The sequence below is a fragment of the Schistocerca americana genome, chromosome 2, assembly GCF_021461395.2.
Source record: "Schistocerca americana isolate TAMUIC-IGC-003095 chromosome 2, iqSchAmer2.1, whole genome shotgun sequence".
Lineage (NCBI taxonomy): Eukaryota > Metazoa > Arthropoda > Insecta > Orthoptera > Acrididae > Schistocerca > Schistocerca americana.
The window spans coordinates 119,998,701-120,018,602 of record NC_060120.1 but is presented as its reverse complement, the minus strand read 5'-3'; positions in this window follow the sequence as shown (position 1 = coordinate 120,018,602).

Sequence of the window (19,902 nt, the reverse complement as noted above, 5' to 3'; positions counted from 1 at the left end):
CAGAAGCATAATCTTTTCCGAATGTACTTCTGACCAGAAAGCGATGGTGGTAGCTGGAGCCTGAGGTCTTTGTTAATCCTACCTTTTGAGTTTTTGTCGTGATATTTCCATAAGAGCTTTCATCCCCTAACAAATATTTCTTTAGATGTCAAGTACCGGTTCTCTAAGATTTAGCTCTAATATGTTTTAATATAACGAAATATTTTCATAAAAATTTTCATCCCCCATTTCACCCCCTTAGAGGTTGAATTATTAACTGGGAAGTCAAATACAATTTTCATAGATGTAACTTTAAAAAAGCTTTAATAGCACTATGATTTATTTTGGGAATAAACTTTTCACCCACTATTTTATGCCCTTAGCCATTGAATTTTAAAAATTCTGAAGCACGTGATTTTTATTTCTGAACGAGAAACCAAATACCTATTTTAGTAGTTCTGTCTTCAATACTTTCTTAATAACGACACATTTTCAAAAAGATCTTCCATACCCTACTTCACCCCGTTAGGAATGGAATTTCTAAGAATCTCTTACTAAACGATGCGTACAGTATAAGATCAACACCCTCTCCAAATTTCAAGTTTCTGTCCTTAGTGATTTGTGATGGGTGATGATCAGTCAGTGAACCAATCAGGCCTAACCCCTGAGGTTTATATCCAACCGAAAGCAAAATTAAAATTTTCATGTATTTAGCTTTAAATGCTTTCATAATAAAATATTTTCATAAAACGTTTCAGCCCCTGTTTCCCCTCTCAGGGGCTAAATTTCCAAGAACACTGAAACATACACTCCTGGAAATTGAAATAAGAACACCGTGAATTCATTGTCCCAGGAAGGGGAAACTTTATTGACACATTCCTGGGGTCAGATACATCACATGATCACACTGACAGAACCACAGGCACATAGACACAGGCAAAAGAGCATGCACAATGTCGGCACCAGTACAGTGTATATCCACCTTTCGCAGCAATGCAGGCTGCTATTCTCCCATGGAGACGATCGTAGAGATGCTGGATGTAGTCCTGTGGAACGGCTTGCCATGCCATTTCCACTTGGCGCCTCAGTTGGACCAGCGTTCGTGCTGGACGTGCAGACCGCGTGAGACGACGCTTCATCCAGTCCCAAACATGATCAATGGGGGACAGATCCGGAGATCTTGCTGGCCAGTGTAGTTGACTTACACCTTCTAGAGCACGTTGGGTGGCACGGGATACATGCGGACGTGCATTGTCCTGTTGGAACAGCAAGTTCCCTTGTCGGTCTAGGAATGGTAGAACGATGGGTTCGATGACGGTTTGGACGTACCGTGCACTATTCAGTGTCCCCTCGACGATCACCAGTGGTGTACGGCCAGTGTAGGAGATCGCTCCCCACACCATGATGCCGGGTGTTGGCCCTGTGTGCCTCGGTCGTATGCAGTCCTGATTGTGGCGCTCACCTGCACGGCGCCAAACACGCATACGACCATCATTGACACCAAGGCAGAAGCGACTCTCATCGCTGAAGACGACACGTCTCCATTCGTCCCTCCATTCACGCCTGTCGCGACACCACTGGAGGCGGGCTGCACGATGTTGGGGCGTGAGCGGAAGACGGCCTAACGGTGTGCGGGACCGTAGCCCAGCTTCATGGAGACGGTTGCGAATGGCCCTCGCCGATACCCCAGGAGCAACAGTGTCCCTAATTTGCTGGGAAGTGGCGGTGCGGTCCCCTACGGCACTGCGTAGGATCCTACGGTCTTGGCGTGCATCCGTGCGTCGCTGCGGTCCGGTCCCAGGTCGACGGGCATGTGCACCTTCCGCCGACCACTGGCGACAACATCGATGTACTGTGGAGACCTCACGCCCCACGTGTTGAGCAATTCGGCGGTACGTCCACCCGGCCTCCCGCATGCCCACTATACGCCCTCGCTCAAAGTCCGTCAACTGCACATACGGTTCACGTCCATGCTGTCGCGGCATGCTACCAGTGTTAAAGACTGCGATGGAGCTCCGTATGCCACGGCAAACTGGCTGACACTGACGGCGGCGGTGCACAAATGCTGCGCAGCTAGCGCCATTCGACGGCCAACACCGCGGTTCCTGGTGTGTCCGCTGTGCCGTGCGTGTGATCATTGCTTGTACAGCCCTCTCGCAGTGTCCGGAGCAAGTATGGTGGGTCTGACACACCGGTGTCAATGTGTTCTTTTTTCCATTTCCAGGAGTGTATATTTTTTATTTAAAACTGAGAAGTCAGATACCAATTTTCATAGATGTAGCTTTAAAATGGTTTAGTAGTTCTTTAATAATGCTTTATTTTCGGAAAAAAACTTTCATAATAAAATATTTTCATAAAACGTTTCAGCCCCTGTTTCCCCTCTCAGGGGCTGAACTTCCAAGAACACTGAAACATGTATTTTTTATTTAAAACTGAAAAGTCAGATACCAATTTTCATAGATGTAGCTTTAAAATGCTTTAGTAGTTCTTTAATAATGCTTTATTTTCGGAAAAAACTTTCATAATAAAATATTTTCATAAAACGTTTCAGCCCCTGTTTCCCCACTTAGGGGCTGAATTTCCAAGAACACTGAAACATGTATTTTTTATTTAAAACTGAGAAGCCAGATACCAATTTTCATAGATGTAGCTTTAAAATGCTTTAGTAGTTCTTTAATAGTGCTTTATTTAAGGAAAAAAACTTTCACCCACAATTTCACCTCAATGGGAGTTAAATTTCGTAACGTGCTGAAACATACCAGTTTTCGTAACTCTAGCTTCACAATTGCCTTAACAGCGACATGTGTGTGAAATACTTCAATATCTGGAGATATTTAGTTATATTTCGGCGAGTTCGGTAACAGAATTTGGCTGACAGTTAAGACACTTCAAATTTTACGAGGAGGAGTTTGAAACTGAAGCTTTTTTTTTTTTTTAGCAGTTTCAAGTAACAGGTTTTACAGGATGGTGGAGGGCTGAAGTTTTACCAATTAGAGTATGGCCTTAGATGTTAGGCTTGTTTGAGATAATGCTCTAAACTTGGGGAAGCTGCGGGCACAGAGACACAGTTCGCACATTTCGTAAAATTTGCAATTCAGGTTTTTATTTACCGCAGATCATCATGCGAGCACCTTTACGAATAGGTTTAAATGAACCTGACTTCTTTCGAAACTTAAAAGTTTTGCTTTGGCTTACTTGATTAACACTCTGGGATTTATACCATTCTTTCTTATATAATGATTACAGTTATATAATTTCGCAACTATGCCATACTTAGATGTTTGACTCTATTTTCATGAATTTCAGCTGATGTTGCTACAAGGCGTAAATGATACTGCAGACCGGCCTCGATGACCAAGCGGTTCTAGGCGCTTCAGTCCGGAACGGCGCGACTGCTACGGTCGCAGGTTCGAATCCTGCTTCGGGCATGGATGTGTGTGATGTCCTTAGGTTAGTTAGGTTTAAGCAGTTCTAAGTTATAGGGGACTGATGTTCTCAGATGTTAAGTCCCATAGTGCTCAGAGCCATTTTTGATACTAGAGTGCGACCACCCCTTAGATCGACAATGAGCCATCATTATTGTCAAGATTCACACATTCGCCAAACCTCCCACAGTTATATTTGTTTATTTAATATTTTCTCGAATAAAGGAAACTGTAGCAAGGTTTCAAGTTTTTGCCACTGGGTATGTGGGAATAGCGTACTGGAGGATTTTTGGGGAGGGTTGAAAATATTGAAATACATGTTCGTGGAAATGAAATGAAAAGAACATGATTGTTAAACCGACTACTCCCGAAATACAGTGAATGCCGGTTCTTACCGCACTCTGGCACACCTTTTATGTAGTCATAGGTTCAACATCTCTGACTAGTTTTCACTTGTACCATTTTATGTGATTGTGTGTTTACTGCTTGATCCCTATCGACCTCTTCGTATCACACCTGTTAAAACTAATTAGCTTGATACATACAGGGTGAATCATAATTAATAGATAAAAGTGACACGGATGGTAAAGTACTTTAATGAAATATTGTCCTAGCCAGTACAATGTATTCGAAATGTAAACTTTTCGATTAAATACGCATATAATTAGGTTCAAAGAGTTATCGACAGGTGCAGAAGAAACTACAGAATTGCCCCAGGGAAGTGTGTTTGGAACTTTGAAGCTAATTTTGTCTATTGAGTACCTGTGACTACGTATGGAGAAAACTATACAGATGTTCAGTAAGAGCATGACAAGGATTCAAACTAGTGCAAAGATTGGCCACTTTTTTTAATGTTTCGGAATTGTAAATCTGTGGGGTGGCCGAGCGGTTCTAGGCGCTACATTCTGGAACCGCGCGACCGCTACGGTCGCAGGTTCGAATCCTGCTTCGGGCATGGATGTGTGTGATGTCCTTAGGTTAGTTAGGTTTAAGTAGTTCTAAGTCTAGGGGACTGATGACCTAAGAAGATAAGTCCCATAGTGCTCAGAGCCATTTGAACCATTTGTAAATCTGTGTACAGTATTTCACAAATTGTAGGAATTTCGTATCCTATGACTACAATATCAATGAGTCACAACTGGAGTTAGATAACTAATGGAAATAACTATGTATAAAAATTCGAGGGGATACGAAGGGAAGAAAAAAATGGTTCAAATGGCTCTGAGCACTATGCGACTTAACTTCTGAGGTCATCAGTCACCTAGAACTTAGAACTACTTAAACCTAACTAACCTAAGGACATCACACACATCCATGCCCGAGGCAGGATTCGAACCTGCGACCGTAGCGGTCGCGCGGTTCCAGACTGTAGCGCCTAGAAACGCTCGGCTACCCCGGCTGGCCGAAGGGAAGGCTGAGAATTTTTAAAACGTAGAGAATATTTTAAAAAGAACTTTGAATGATTTTATTCTTTCTCAAAATATTCCCGTTAAACATCAATACGTTTTTGTATTCGAGGAAACCAATCCTTAAAGCAATGACGCCATGCTTCCTGAGGCGCTTCAGAAACTATGTTTTTGTAATGTTCCACTGCTTCATCTAATGAAGAAAAGTGATTCTATTCATTTTTGGAAAAAAGAAAAAAGGTTCTAGGTCAGAACTGCATAGTGAAGGGTCTATGGTGTTGTGAAGGTTACCCCGCCAGTCTAGGTTGCATCGGGAATTTTTATTGTTAATTTAATTTCTTTATGTACGTTCACTTTCGGTACCCAAGTACCAACTGTTTTGGCGTAACTGCCGGGAGGAATCCTCATATTAGCATAAAACTTTGTACTGCTAAAAAGCGCTTACAGAGAAAGTGCCTCCGCGTTGTGTGTGAGTGGTCAGTGACGAGTGTTTAGTGGGGGATAATTTAAAAAGAAAAGACTAATATTAATGAATAAATGCAATAATTTTACTAGCTGTGTGACCGGTTACGAAGTCTCGTAACCGGTTGGCCGTGACTATTATTAGCACGCAATCTGATTGCATAAAATAAAAATAAAGAATGACAAGGAATTTCCATTAACACAATTGATTATTTAAGTCCCTTGCAACTATAAACGCTACGAAACCACAAAGCACAAGTGTAACTGTTCTGTGTATGGTTGTGTGACTCAACGTACATGTATCTGGCTCGGTTCTTTCTCAATACGACAAAATATTTTAAACACTATTTACAATGCACTAATTGAAAAATCAGAAATACTATAATTGCACATAGAAACCGGAATTAAAAGTCTAATAAATGAACACGAGCCAGATGCTTTGTTGACTGTACCTGTGAGCAAGAGGGATTGTTATTAATGAAAACTGTAATACCGTTTTACCTCATTATATATTGACGAAAATATTCGATTACACCAGCATCATAAATCAAAAGCCCATCTTCTTTCTGAAATATATTCTGACAATTGCATCTTCTTCCATCTATACATTACAAAATGTATGTGAAATTATGGGACTTAACTGCTAAGGTCATCAGTCCCTAAGCTTACACACTACTTAACCTAAATTATCCTAAGGACTAATACACACACCCATGCCCGAGGGAGGGCTCGAACCTCCGCCGGGATCAGCCGCACAATCCATGACTGCAGCGCCATAGACCGCTCGGCTAATCCCGCGCGGCTATACATTACACCAACCGAACAGTACAACATTTCAGTCAACACTCAGATCATCTACTCTCTTGCCCAACAGAACAATAACTGCTCTCGACATCCTCTGAACTATTACTTCGCCAGTGGAGGCGGCGGAATAATAATCTTTGGCGCAATCTCTGGCGCTGTGACTCAGCTTAGCCACCTTTCAGTGTGGAACAGGTGTCACGAGCTGGCTGCGGAACGCGATGAGAGCAGACCCTTTCTGGTCCTAGCTCTGAACGAAGCATGATGTCTTTCCTGTCCTCTGTCTCCTGATGGTTCTCGGACTTGGTTCCGCTACCGAAAGACACCTACCATGACCTACCTGTCCGGTTGATTGTTTGTTCTGCAGCCCCAGGGCGCACCCACTTGTACTCTGTGCACTCGAACAGATTGACGGTTTTGGCTTTTAAAGCTTTTTTTCTATTTCAGAGACTCCTTTCTGCACCTATACAGTGCTGACCTTTAGGGCAAAGTTCCTAGCGACTGGAAACAAGCGCAGGTGACTCCTGTATACGAGAATGTTAAAAGAATAAGCCAGTAAAATTACAGACTAATATCCTCAACATCTGTTTGCTGTAGAATAACTGAACATATTCTACGTTCGGATGCAATAAATTTCCGTGAGACAGAAAAGCTCCTCTCCACAAATCGGCACGAATTTGGAGAGCATCACTCGTATGGAACTCAGCTTGCCCTTTCCTCGGCCAATATCCTGCGAACCATGGAAGAAGGGCAACAGATGAATTCCATATTCCTAAATTTCCAGAAAGCGTTTGTCTTGTTGCATCACTGCAGAGTGTTAAAGAAGGTCTGAGCATACATATTAGATACCCAGATATGTGAGTGGCTGAAGATTTTTTATGTGATGTTCCTCGTCGTCCTCAACAGCAAGTGTTTATCAGAGACAACGGCATTGTCAGCAGTGTCCCAGGAGAGTGTCACAGGACTTACTTTCTTTACACATAAATGATTTGACTGGCAGGATGGGCAGGAATTTGCATCTGTTTTCTGCTGACGCAGTGGTGTAGCGGAAAGTGTCGCCGTTTAATGACTGTAGAAGAATCCAAGATGACTTAAACAAAATTTCTAGTTGGTGCGGTGAATGTCAGGTTACGCTAAATGTAGAAAAACGTAAGTTAATGCAGCCGAGTAGGAAAAACAAATCCTGTAATGTTATAACACAGCATTGGTAGTGCGCTGCTTGAGAAACTCACGTCGTTTAAATATCTAGGTGTAATGCTGCAAACTGAGTTGCAATGAAACGAGTACGTAAGGGCGGTACTAGGATAGGTAAACGTTTCGACTTCGATTCCTTGGGAGAATTTTAGGGAAGTGTAGTACTTCTATGAACTAAGCAGCGTATAGAATCTTACTATATTGTTGCGAACCATTCCAGAGTACTGCTCGAGGCGTCGGGATCTCCACCAGATCGGATTACGGGGAAGACATCGAAGCAATTCAGAGACGGCTGTTGTATTTGTTACCGGAAGGTTCGAACAACATGCGATTAAAACGGGGATAGTTCAGAAACTCAAATGGGAATACCTGGCAGAAGGCGACGTTCTTTTCCCTGGACACTACTGAAAAAATGTAGAGAACCGACATTTTAAACTGACTGCTATCCGATCCCACTGCTGCAAACGTACATTCTGCCTCAAGACCACGAAAATAACGTAAGAGAAATTAGGGCTATTACGGAGGTTCTGTTTGCGAGTGGAACAGGAAAGGAAATGACTAGTAGTGGTACAAGGTATCCTCTTGCAGAGTATATATGTAGATGTGGATGGAGATTCAGCTACTCAGTTGCTACCTGTATTTTATGCGACGATACGTTGTCGTGGTGTAACATTATTTTCATTTTGAGAGTTTTTCACGAACTTTTTCAAAAGTTTCAAGTAAACAGACATTTCTGTACCAATTGCTAGCAAAGGTACGCCTAGCTTCTAATGCTGTAGTAACAATATAACCAGTTTTAGAAACAAAGTAGCAAACTTTTCTTACCAGCATTGCTAATTCATTGGACTTTTGCAGGGTTAGTAGGTTGTGCTCGGAAGATCTACTGAACTGCTTGGCTTTTCTTCCCGGGGTCATAACAATAAATCCAAGTTTCATTACCAGTGACGATATTCCAAACCAAATTTAAAGTGCCGCCTTAGAATTTTTTCAGAGTTTCTCTGTACCAGTCACTGCGTTATTGTTTTTGATCGCGAGTGACTTTATACAGAATCAATCGAAAGAAAGTATTTTCACGTCTGACTGTTGATGTAAAATATTTGGGATTTGACTCATACCAGTGCCCAATGTTACCCGAATAAATTCATAAGATGTCCGTCGATCTTCTTCAAGTACTGCTCAAACAGCGGGAATATTTTCGTCAGTAAAAGCAGCCCTTCGGCGCCCTTCACAAAATTCGTCACTACGAAAACACCGATTTATTTTAAATACGCTGTACCAGTTATAAATTATTACCTTCGGCTGGGCTTCTTCGCTAAGTGTATTTACAAGCCGATATTCACATTATTTAGGCGTTAACGACTTATTAAAGTAGTAAAAAAATGTTAACCCGGAAATATTCTCTAGTCAAATTCATTTTTCGGTGCTTACAAAAATTTTGAATAATTGTTTATTTAGTTATTTTACGTGTTAAGGTCATTAAATTATTACAAATCTAGTAGAGCGTAATTAACACAGAGATATTAATGACATAGAAAGTATCAATGAAATAAAGACAGAAATTAATATCAATGAAAATACAAGGATTAATATGTATTACAAGAATTTAAAATATAGACAAGTAGAAGTAAAAAAAGAGCAAGATAATTCAGTTCACATTCTGTGGAGAGCCCAGAATTCGGCAGTTTTTACTGTTGTTTTGTTAACTGCAACAAGATCACCTGTAGTACGTCTGTCCGGCAGATTCCTGCAGATTAGCAGATGTTGTTGGTCTGCAGGTCACCTCAATGGCAAATTTCATCATGGCTGCTGAAGTCCCATTTCTGAAGTTGACTCTGCATCATGATGCCTTAGTTTTTATTCTCTTTAGCATCTTCCTGCTGGTTCGTCTTTCACATTCGTTCAGTGTGCCTGAGGCGAAGAAATTCGCCAAAGTTCGCCTCGGCGAGGTGAAGCCATTGTTTTAGGTGTCTCCATGAGGCTGTTCCTCGATTCGAAACTTGGTAGTTGAAGCACGTGTCCAAACAAAGGATGTCTGGGATCAGTTTCCTGTTTCCTCTCCTCCACTTCTGCAGCCAATTTCCTCCGAAATCTTCGTGGCTTCCGTAATTTGGCGAAGTGTCCATAAGCTGGCCGTAGACAGCCTCTCACAAGGTCTCTACTCTCGTTCGAAGCCGTACCGACCTGTTTGGCAGGCAGAGATTTTTGCCACACTGCTGCAGAATATTCTGCTGCTGTGAAACATGGTGCCCAGACAGATGTTCGGAGCACTTTCTTTTAATCGCATCACACGTTTCTTGTAAGTTTGTGGACGTTGTTGTTAAACTTACAGAGAATTGATAATTAACAAACTATTAGAGAAAATCAAACAAACAAACTACACAGCAATCACCCTGCAAAACATTAGTAAGTAGCTGTCAAATATAAACAAATTTTATTTGTTTTTGGAACCATGGCATTCTAAAATTTTTCTGAGTATCTCTTGCATAAATGTTCAGTCGTAGGTAAATCAAATGGCAGGCTTCGACTGACTGATAAGAGACTGGGGAAATGGAATAAGTCTACAGGGCAAAACACTGTAGCGTTCCGATATAGAATATTAATGAAGTGTGTGCAACTCATAACGAACAGGACTAAGAGGGGATACAGCGCGTATGCAAATAGGCACAGCACAGATGGTCATAGGTTTGTTTGACCCTTGAGAGGCTGTCACGGAAGTGTTGAAAAATGAGAACAAGCGGCCGCTTCAATATAGATGTCAATAATCCCAAGAAAGCTCACTTCAGGCGTGTGTCCACAAGCAAGTAAACCTTGGTAAGTCGTTTGCAGCAGCTACTTTCGCAAGTTTTCTGGCGTGGAAAACCCCCAGCGAGTCGACTTCTGCAAGTCCCATCAACTTCCAGATGCAGTTTCCGCATGTTCTGGAAATAGTTTCTTGCATCCTGCTGCAAGTAGCTGCTGAATATGCCTCTTGCTTGTATTTGTCTCAAACTTGAAGAAGTTCTGTGTGTCACACTTGTACGAAAATATGTGTGGAAAAGGAGATTAGCGCAGAAACAGGTATGCCGAAAGAAATGTAGCACTGGACGCCTAGATATATACAGAAATATACAGAGTCGTCAGGAACAGTCTGAAATCCTTGTAAGGATGTTCCAGGACGGGAAGTGCTTGGAAATAATTGGTACGAAAAAAATTCGAGTTAATTAACAAGATGAGGGATAGGTTGGAGAGATTCGATGTGCTCTTGAGTAAGACAGCGTTACAGTCTTAACAAATTCCAGTGGTGGAACAAGTTGCTATTACCGAATATGAGCAGGAGAAATGCATGGTGTACACTGATGGATTGGAAGGTAGTTGACTGGTATGGAGGAGGATATGGAGCGAATAAACCAGATGATAAAGGAACAATTGGGTGACACTGTAAAGCACCTTGCTAAACGTAATCTTGAAAATATGTTACGAGAAATGTGTGGGTCATCTGGAAAATCCGGTAGCATCCGATCAGAATCTCTTATCCAAATCCCAGAGTTACAATCCGTGGTCGCATTTCATTAACAACATGAATGCATCAACCAACCAGAATGTGAAAGCACTTACTTGAGGAATTGACTAACCACAAAACCAAATTAGATAGCTGTATACGGAGTAAGGAAGGCACAGAGCAAACACCAGACGCTTTGAAAGTCATGATTAATGATGCAGTCCAAGATTTCAGCCCACAGCTCTGGGCGTAGGTATTAGTTCCTCAGTACAAAGGGAGACTGGCTGGGTGAAGGAGTGTGAACAGTTATGAAACTAGTTTGGAGAACGTGAAATGTTTTGATTATGGGGTTTAGTTGTCAGACAAGAAATTCCAAATTTTTAAAGTTAACAGCAAATTACTTCAGCCAGAGGCTTGGACAATGCAGTTCGACTATTCCTTGCCTCCCTATTGCGCAGGAAGACCATGAATGGATTTCGTGAGCAGTTACTTCGACAGTAAAGCATCAGAAGGGTTGTGACTGATAATTCGTTGAATTTCATTATGCACAGAATTCAAGGAAGGGTTGCTAGCAGTGCACTGGTCATCTATGGAATATGACTGACTTAAACAAGGGATATTGGAATTACAGATGCAAGGAGAGGCTGACTCTTGCAACCCACTGAAGTTACTAAGCCGTCCAGAGTGTACGAATGCTTAACTCGATGAGGTTTAACTTAACTGAGATCAAACGGTCGTGTTGTATTAAGTTACATTCAAAATAAAGATAGGGACTGACTGGGAGAGAGATAGAAAATTTATGTAAATTTAGATGTTGGTTAGAGGAGAGGCGGTATGTTGTGAGTAAGGCCGAGAATGAAACTAAGGAGTGGAATAGTGATTCTCACCTGGGCCTGCACCTATTAGACTCGAGACTTCCAGGGAAGTATAGAGGATCAGGGAGGAGACGGTATCCAATCTGGAAAGAGAGCGTTGGCAATGAGATGGAGAAAATACGTTGTGGTGAAACGAGGAGGCAGAGTTATTAATTTAGGGAACACGTAGGGGAGTCTCAAAAACTGTAAATAATATCTGTTGAGGCTGTTTGAAGTTAGAATAGATGTAGTACTGATGTAAGGATATTGGGACCATCCGCCTGAGTTGCGGTTCGTATGTGGCGAAAGTAATGGATAAAAGGAAGTTGGTTACAAATAGTTTAGTCATGACCGTGACAGTAGGTATGTTAATAAGTTTTATTTCATTTCCTCTTCTACTACCTTCTTCCTATAATGTGTTAAGAATAAGGTATTAGAATAGAATTAGGACTTTTTTGATAATTTAAGTTTCAGTGTTTCAGTGTCTTGACAGTAATTGTGTCTCATTAAGATATGCTCTAATGTTCACTTTCTGCAGTTCACGTAGGTGATAACTAGTTATGATGATGAATAAAAAGAAGAAAGGATACACTGGAATGAAGTGGTGGTATTGAGATAAAAAAAAGGAAATTTGTGTTGTGCAGCTTACTTAGAGGAGAAACGCCAGAGAATCAAATTGTAATCCAAGGATGAAGGATGAAAACAAAAACTAAAAGAAGAGGCAACACAAGGGGACAAAGAACGGAAAATCATATGGCACGCACCATGTAGTTAATATTAGGCCATTTATAGAGTAATATTGAGGGTGAGCTTAACGGGAGATGAACTTCATGAAAGAATTCATCTTGATTGTCCTTTTGAGAAACTGAGTTCTGTGATTTTGTGAGATATGACATTCCTGATATTGAATTGTTTGAAAGAATAATTACCGTGATACGTGAGGGATAAATTAGTTTCAGTTACTCTTGTCAGGTGAAAGGAAATTTGTGCCATGGTAATTCTAGCCCTCTCTGATTCATCATAGGCATCATTGTTTCTGTTTCGCCTTGAAAAAATAATGTCAGAGTACTTTGAAGATAGGTAAAGAAACTTACATATGGCTAGGTTTAGTAAAGATTGTTATTTAGGAATTAGAGTAGTTAAATGTGAGGATCATGTGACGTCAGATTTCGGTTATGTGACGTAACTGATTTTGTCAAATAGACTTCGAGCGAAGGAAATTCATTGGGGATAGTTGAAGATTTTACTAGCAAGCCTGATATAGGTTTTCCGTGATTTCCCTAAATCGCTCCAGGCAAATGCCGGGATGGTTCCTTCGAAAGGGTACGGCCGACTTTCTTACCCGTCCTTTCCTAATCCGATGAGACCGATGACCTCGCTGTCTGGTCTCCTCCACAAAACAACCCAACCCAACTAGCAAGCAGAAGGGTCACATATGTTTTGCTTCACCGAGAGGTTGCTCCAAAGAACATTTTTTTTGTGATTCGTGATTGGTGGGTTCAGGGCCTTCAGAAGTAGATGGACGGGTGTGTGGTTGTTTGTCCACGTCAAAGGAAAGCTGTGACTCAAGTGTTTGGTATTTGTCTACACCATAGGGTGTAAGGACTGTGAGGAATAAAAAGAATGTAGGAGTTTGTGTTCATTGTGCTGAAGCCAACAGGCGATATTCGTGCCTGTCATGTTGTGAGAGGAGGCTAGTAAATGCCAAATTAAGGTGATCAAGACGAAGAGCCATGATTTATTGTCGAATGATGAAACTGTTTAATATGTTATTCTTTCTGTTCAAAATGGATTGCGATTACGTCGCCAAATCAGTGAAGGAGAATTTACAGAAGGAAACGTGGATTGTGAATCACGAGTGGGAGTGAAATCCAAAATTATAGACAGACCAGCAAACAGTGCAATGGGATGCCAAACGGAAATAAGTAAAAGATAGGTAAACAACAAATGAACCCTTTTGCAGGTATGGTGAGGTAGGGTAAACAGATAAATCTTGCGAAAATGCATAGAAATTAAGAGGTTATGAAAAGTAAAAGTTTGTTACGATGTAATGGAATCTTTCATTGCTTTCGGTACGTCTCAGATAAAGATTTTTAAAAATATTTTTCTAAATCGTGGAAGGTGGAGAAGTCAAGGAGATGAGCAAATTAATTCCATTGTGCGACACGTTCCGATGCACAGACCAAGTTAGAACCATGAGAAAGAAAAGGACACCAGATGGGAAAGGTAAACTAATGCTAAGTGGAGGTATGAAATTGTACAGCACTGCCAGATACCGAAGAGAGAAAAAATACCCAGACTGTTGTAGAAAATGAGGTTTAAGAGAGAGAATCCTTGGTGTTGTTCAATAAATTGTGTTGCGAGGCTACCAGCGTTAATTACGGGTATGACAACGTTGAATGAGTGTGAGATGAATGTTTCTGTGGAGGTCAGACCAAAATACGTTTTCCTTTCTTACCGGTCAACCCTTTTGTTTTTTTCGCCCATGACATGTTGACTAGGGAGGCCGAATCCAGTTTCGCAGTGTAACGTCCCCAGTGTCGATTTCGTTTGCGATGGCGGAGGTGATGTGTCAGCCTGGTCTGGGCGTCCTCATCCCATTTCATTTCCTGGCTGATACAAATCAATCTTGAGATTAAGCAACTTCATTTCCTTTTTAGTTCTAATTTTTTCCTTTCCATCAGTATTTATATTTATTTAGCGTTTGGCTAATACAGACATGTCATGAAATTAAGTTACATATACATATGTACATATTGATACACAAGAAACTTAAACTTATCTTTACAACTGAATATCCAGTCCTTCAATCCAGCGCACTGCATCTGGAGTTGCTGGCAGGAAGTCCTCTTTGGCGCCGTGATAGGCTCGAATCCTGCATTCACTGACAAAGTGGTGAACAGTTTGGTATGGAGCCCCACAGTTACAGGCTGGATCAGGCAGCTTCTTCCACTTAAAGAGAGCATCCCTGCATCGGCCACGGCTGGTACGGATTCTGTTGAGAGTAGTCCTGGTCTTGCGTGGTAGGTCGAGTCCACTTGGAAGTTTAGCACCTGAGAAGATGTTATGCAGGTGCACATCTGTCACTGCTTCACACCGACCTTTCCATTCTTCAGGAGGTTTCAAATCCTTAGCAACCATGTCAGCAGCATCGCACAGAGTTGGATGGCGTGATTTCAGTCTCTTACGATTTAAAAGTGGCAGGTCGCTATGCACGGGTAGGTTAGAATTCCTGGAGATCTTGTGGAATTCTCTTATAAGGGCAGTACATCTGCGTAGATCAGGAGGCATTATACCGGTTACCAGTGGAGGCCAATAAATTGAGGTAGATCTGATTGCGCCAGACATTATGCGCATGTCGTATTCAGCTGGGTATCAACAAACCTTGTATGATGACTGTTCGTCCAAACAGGTGCACAATACTCAGCACTTTAGTACACCAAGCCCAGAGCTGAAGATCGCAGGGTGGTTGCTGAAGATCACCAGGTAGTTCCGCATAGCTTACGGAGGTTCCATCAGTAGATGAGTGGTTATGAGGTTCTTCAATGATGTCTTTTCGTAGTTTTATCATGTACTTAGGATTAAGAGTAATGCATGTGATGTTCTGGGGGGTACCTTTCTTCACAAAGTTCGGTTCACTTGCCTGTGTTGTGGGAGACGAATTGAGGGGGTGCCCCACTAGATGGACCCGGACACTGCGCCGGAGACTATAGGAACTGCATGGGCATCCGAGAATCCTGCAAGACGCAGAGGATATCGCTTTTGTTTGATTCCAGCCATGTCGGGCGATGTCACCTTTCCTATAGACGCAACGCGTGGAAGATACAGAGGGGCAGCGCCATGATGTTAACTTTAGCTTTCAGTTGCGGAGAGCGAATGTGTGGACGTCAGATAGGCTGTTTTTGAGTCTGTTCTGAAACAGAGGAATGCAGACAGCCGGGCTTTCAGGCTTGATAGCATCTTCTGGGGTCTCCGAATAACACGTTTAGTATCTGGCTAAATTCTTGTGGTAGAGAAAGTGGAGCACTAACTTCTGTTGGACTCACTGGTGAGAAAATGAATTCTGCGCAGATATTGGGCGATTGGATGGGGGCGATGTAAGGACGCACCACTCTGAGGCTAGCTGGAGAGCTGGAGTCTTGAAGCACTGGCTACTCAGGGTTAGAACTTCGCAGAGGACGGATTGAGTGAGCTATTCGCTGTTCATGTTGTGGAACTTAGAAAGTTTTCGGTAAGCAGTAGCTTGCTACTACACTACTCGCCATTAAAATTGCTACACCAAGAAGAAATGCAGATGATAAACAGGTATTCATTGAACAAATATATTATACTAGAACTGACATGTGATTACATTTTCGCGCAATTTGGGTGCATAGATCCTGAGAAATCAGTACCAAGAACAACCACCTCTGGCCGTAATAACGGCCTTGATAAGCCTGGGCATTGAGTCGAACAGAGCTTGGATGGCATGTACAGGTACTGCTGCCCATGCAGCTTCAACACGATACCACAGTTCATCAAGAGTAGTGACTGGCGTATTGTGACGAGCCAGTTGCTCGGCCACCATTGACCAGACGTTTTCAATTGGTGAGAGATCTGGAGTATGTGCTGGCCAGGGCAGCAGTCGAACATTTTATGTATTTAGAAAGGCCCGTACAGGACCTGCAACATGCGGTAGGGCATTATCCTGCTGAAATGTAGAGTTTCACAGGGATCGAATGAAGGGTAGAGCCACATCTGAAATGTAACGTCCACTGTTCAAAGTGCCGTCAATGCGAACAAGCGGTGACCGAGACGTGTAAACAATGGCACCCTGTACCATCACGCCGGGTGATACGCCAGAATGGCGATGACGAATACACGCTTCCAATGTGCGTTCACCGCGATGTCGCCAAACACGGATGCGACCATCATGATGCTGTAAACAGAACCTGGATTCATCCGAAAAAATAACCTTTTGCCATTCGTGTACCCAGGTTCGTCGTTGAGTACAGCAGTGCAGGCGCTCCTGTCTGTGATGCAGCGTCAAGGGTAACCGCAGCCATAGTCTCCGAGCTGATAGTCCATGCTGCTGCAAGCGTCATCGAACTGTTCGTGCAGATGGTTGTTGTCATGCAAACGTCCCCATCTGTTGACTCAGGGATCGAGACGTGGCTCCACGATCCGTTACAGCCATGGGGATAAGATGCCTGTCATCTCGACTGCTAGTGATGCGAGGCCGTTGGGATCCAGCACGGCGTTCCGTATTACCCTCCTGAACCCACGGATTCCATATTCTGCTAACAGTCATTGGATCTCGACCAACGCGAGCAGCAATGTCGCGTTACGATAAACCGCAATCGCGATAGGCTACAATCCGACCTTTATCAAAGTCAGAAACGTGATGGTACGCGTTTCTCCACCTTACACGAGGCATCACAACAACGTTTCACGAGGCAACGGCGGCCAACTGCTGTTTGTGTATGAGAAATCGGTTGGAAACTTTCCTCATGTCAACACGTTGTAGGTGTCGCCACCGGCGCCAACCTTGTGAGAAAGTTCTGTAAAGCTAATCATTTGTATATCACAGCATCTTCTTCCTGTCGGTTAAATTTAGCGTCTGTTGCACGTCATCTTCGTGGTGTAGCAATTTTAATGGCCAGTACTGTATTAGAGCCGAACATTTGCCATCTGCATCGAGTGGTATCTCAGACTTCATGTCCGACCACCGATAGACGACGGACGCTGGCTGCGGTAGTTACACCTGGATTTGCATCCGCCGCTGGGTGACGAGGGGAGGGCGAGAATTGCAGCCACACCGCACCGTCTGTCGCCGTAACCAACGAGTCAGCTTCGGTAAGAAGTGCGCGATGCAAAGAATTGAATTACTGATGGAAGGAAGAGAGATGGGCTTCAAGTGAGGATAACTTAACAGAAATACGGGTAAAGCGGTGAACCGATGTTAGGCAAATTGTGCACATCTGCTGTCTTTCTTTTCTTATTCTGTCAGAGCTAAGTAATCATTCATTTGCTGAATTATATTCGTGACAGCGCGTACCGAGGCGTTAGAAAACAAGTAATTCTGCTGGCTCGCTTCCTCAATCCAACCACTGTATTGCATCCACTAGTTGTGAATCAATGTAAATTTTTATCTGTTTCTCATGGTCTCATGACAAAGAAGCAGTTATGTGAATCCCGATTTTTCATTTAACAGATTATATATCACTTAAATTATTGTAGCAGTACCACTAACCACCATAGCTTAGTTGTTACGGCAATCGTCATAGTCAATTTATTTTTCAGCAACTTACGAGCGTTTCTTTGGACGGAGCAGTTTCTGTGACAGTTAACTGTATGGGGCCCCTGAATCACAGAATCCAGAGCGTCAGGGACTAAGACTATCAAATGTGTTACTTCGTGAGTACGAGGGCAGCATGGCAGCTAACAATAGGAGCACAAACCACAAAGGAGACGAAGTTAGGATATTCTGCTACCTTTGAAGCGAAAAAACGCATGACGGACGAAGTAGGAAGGACATAAAACGCCGACTAACACATGGAAAGAGCCGGCCAGTGTAACCGAGCGGTTCTAGGCTCTTCAGTCTGGAACCGCGCGACCGCTACGGTCGCAGGTTCGAATCCTGCCTCGGACATGGATGTGTTTGATGTCCTTAGGTTAGTTAGGTTTAAGTAGTTCTAAGATCTAGGGGATTGATGACCTCCGATTTTAAGTCCCGTAGTGCTCAGAGCCATTTTTGAACAGGGAAAGAAGGCAATCCTATCCTAAATATGTCTGCTAGTATCAAACATTGGGCTTAATTTGAGGATAAAATTCGTCAGAATGTACGTTTGGAGCACAACATTGTATGGAAGCGAATTATGAACGCTGGAAAAACCAGAAAATCGAAGCGTTTGATACGTACTGATACACACTGACGTCACAAAAGTCATAGGATACTTCTTAATATCATGTCGGCCCACCTTTTACCCGGATTGGTGCAGCAGCTTAACGTGGCATGCACTCAAGAAGTCGCTGGTAGTCACCTGCAGAAGTACTGAGCAATGCTGCTTCGGTGACACGGTGCATTGTCATCCATAAAAATTCCATCCTTGTGTGGGGACATGAAGTCCATGAATGCCTCCAATTCGCGTCCAAGTACTAAACATAAACATTTCCAGTCAACGAGTGGTTCAGTTGGACCGGAGTACCCAGTCCATTCCATGTAAACACAGCCCAAACCATTATGGAACCACCAGCAGCTTGCACAATGTCTTGTTGACAACTTGAGTCCATGGCTTCGTGGGGTCTGCGCCACACTGGAACCATGCCCTCAGTTCTTAGCAAGTGAAATGGGGACTCAACTGATCAGGTCAAGCTTTTCCAGTCATCTAGAGTCCAAATGATATGGTCACGAACCCAGGGAAGGCGCTGCATGCAATGTCATGCTGTTGGCAAAGGTACTCGCGTCATTTGTCTGTTGTCATATCCCATTAACAGATAGGTTCGTCGTATGTCCCACATTGTGTTCGTCGTATGTGCCACATTGATTTCTGCGGTTGTTTTACGCAGTGTTGTTGGTCTGTTAGCAGTGACAACTCTACGCAAATGTTGCTGCTCTCGATCGTTAAGTGAGGGTCAAATATTTGGTTTTCCATCACACTCCTGACACTGTGGACCTCGAAATATTGAATTTCCTAGCGATTTGCGAAATGGAGTGTCCCATGCAACTAGCTCCAACTATCGTTCCGCATTCGAAGTCTGTTAATTCCCGTCATACGGCCATAATCATAACGGAAACCTTTTTACATTAATCTCCTGGGTATAAATGACAGTTCTGCCAATGGACTGCCCTTTTGTACCTTGTGCACACGATACTACCGCCATCTGAATATGAACGTATCACTACCCCATTATATCCGTACGCGGGTCCATAAGCATTTGTGTGAGTCAAAGAACATGTAACGATGTTTTCGTTTGCTAGGGTAGCTTTATATTCGCCTTCGGCTCACCGCTGTACACAACTCTGCTGCCTGTGTCTGAGAGCGTGCCAACTTGTATAGATGTTCGTTTTGTGATGCTGAAATGGACACACTGAAGCTATTAATGATTTATGGCGAGATTGTTACTTGCTTCCGTCGTCTTCGCATAATTTCTGTATATGTTAAGTGATTTTCCAGGTATGACTTCTGAAATTTTCCTGGCGTATTTCTTCTTCCGGCAATTTTCGGGTTTGCACCTCGATCCCATCAACATTCTGCCTCGATATTTCTGCCCAGAGACGGCCGGTCGTCCTCAGGTGAGTAGACGAAGTACTGAAGACACCT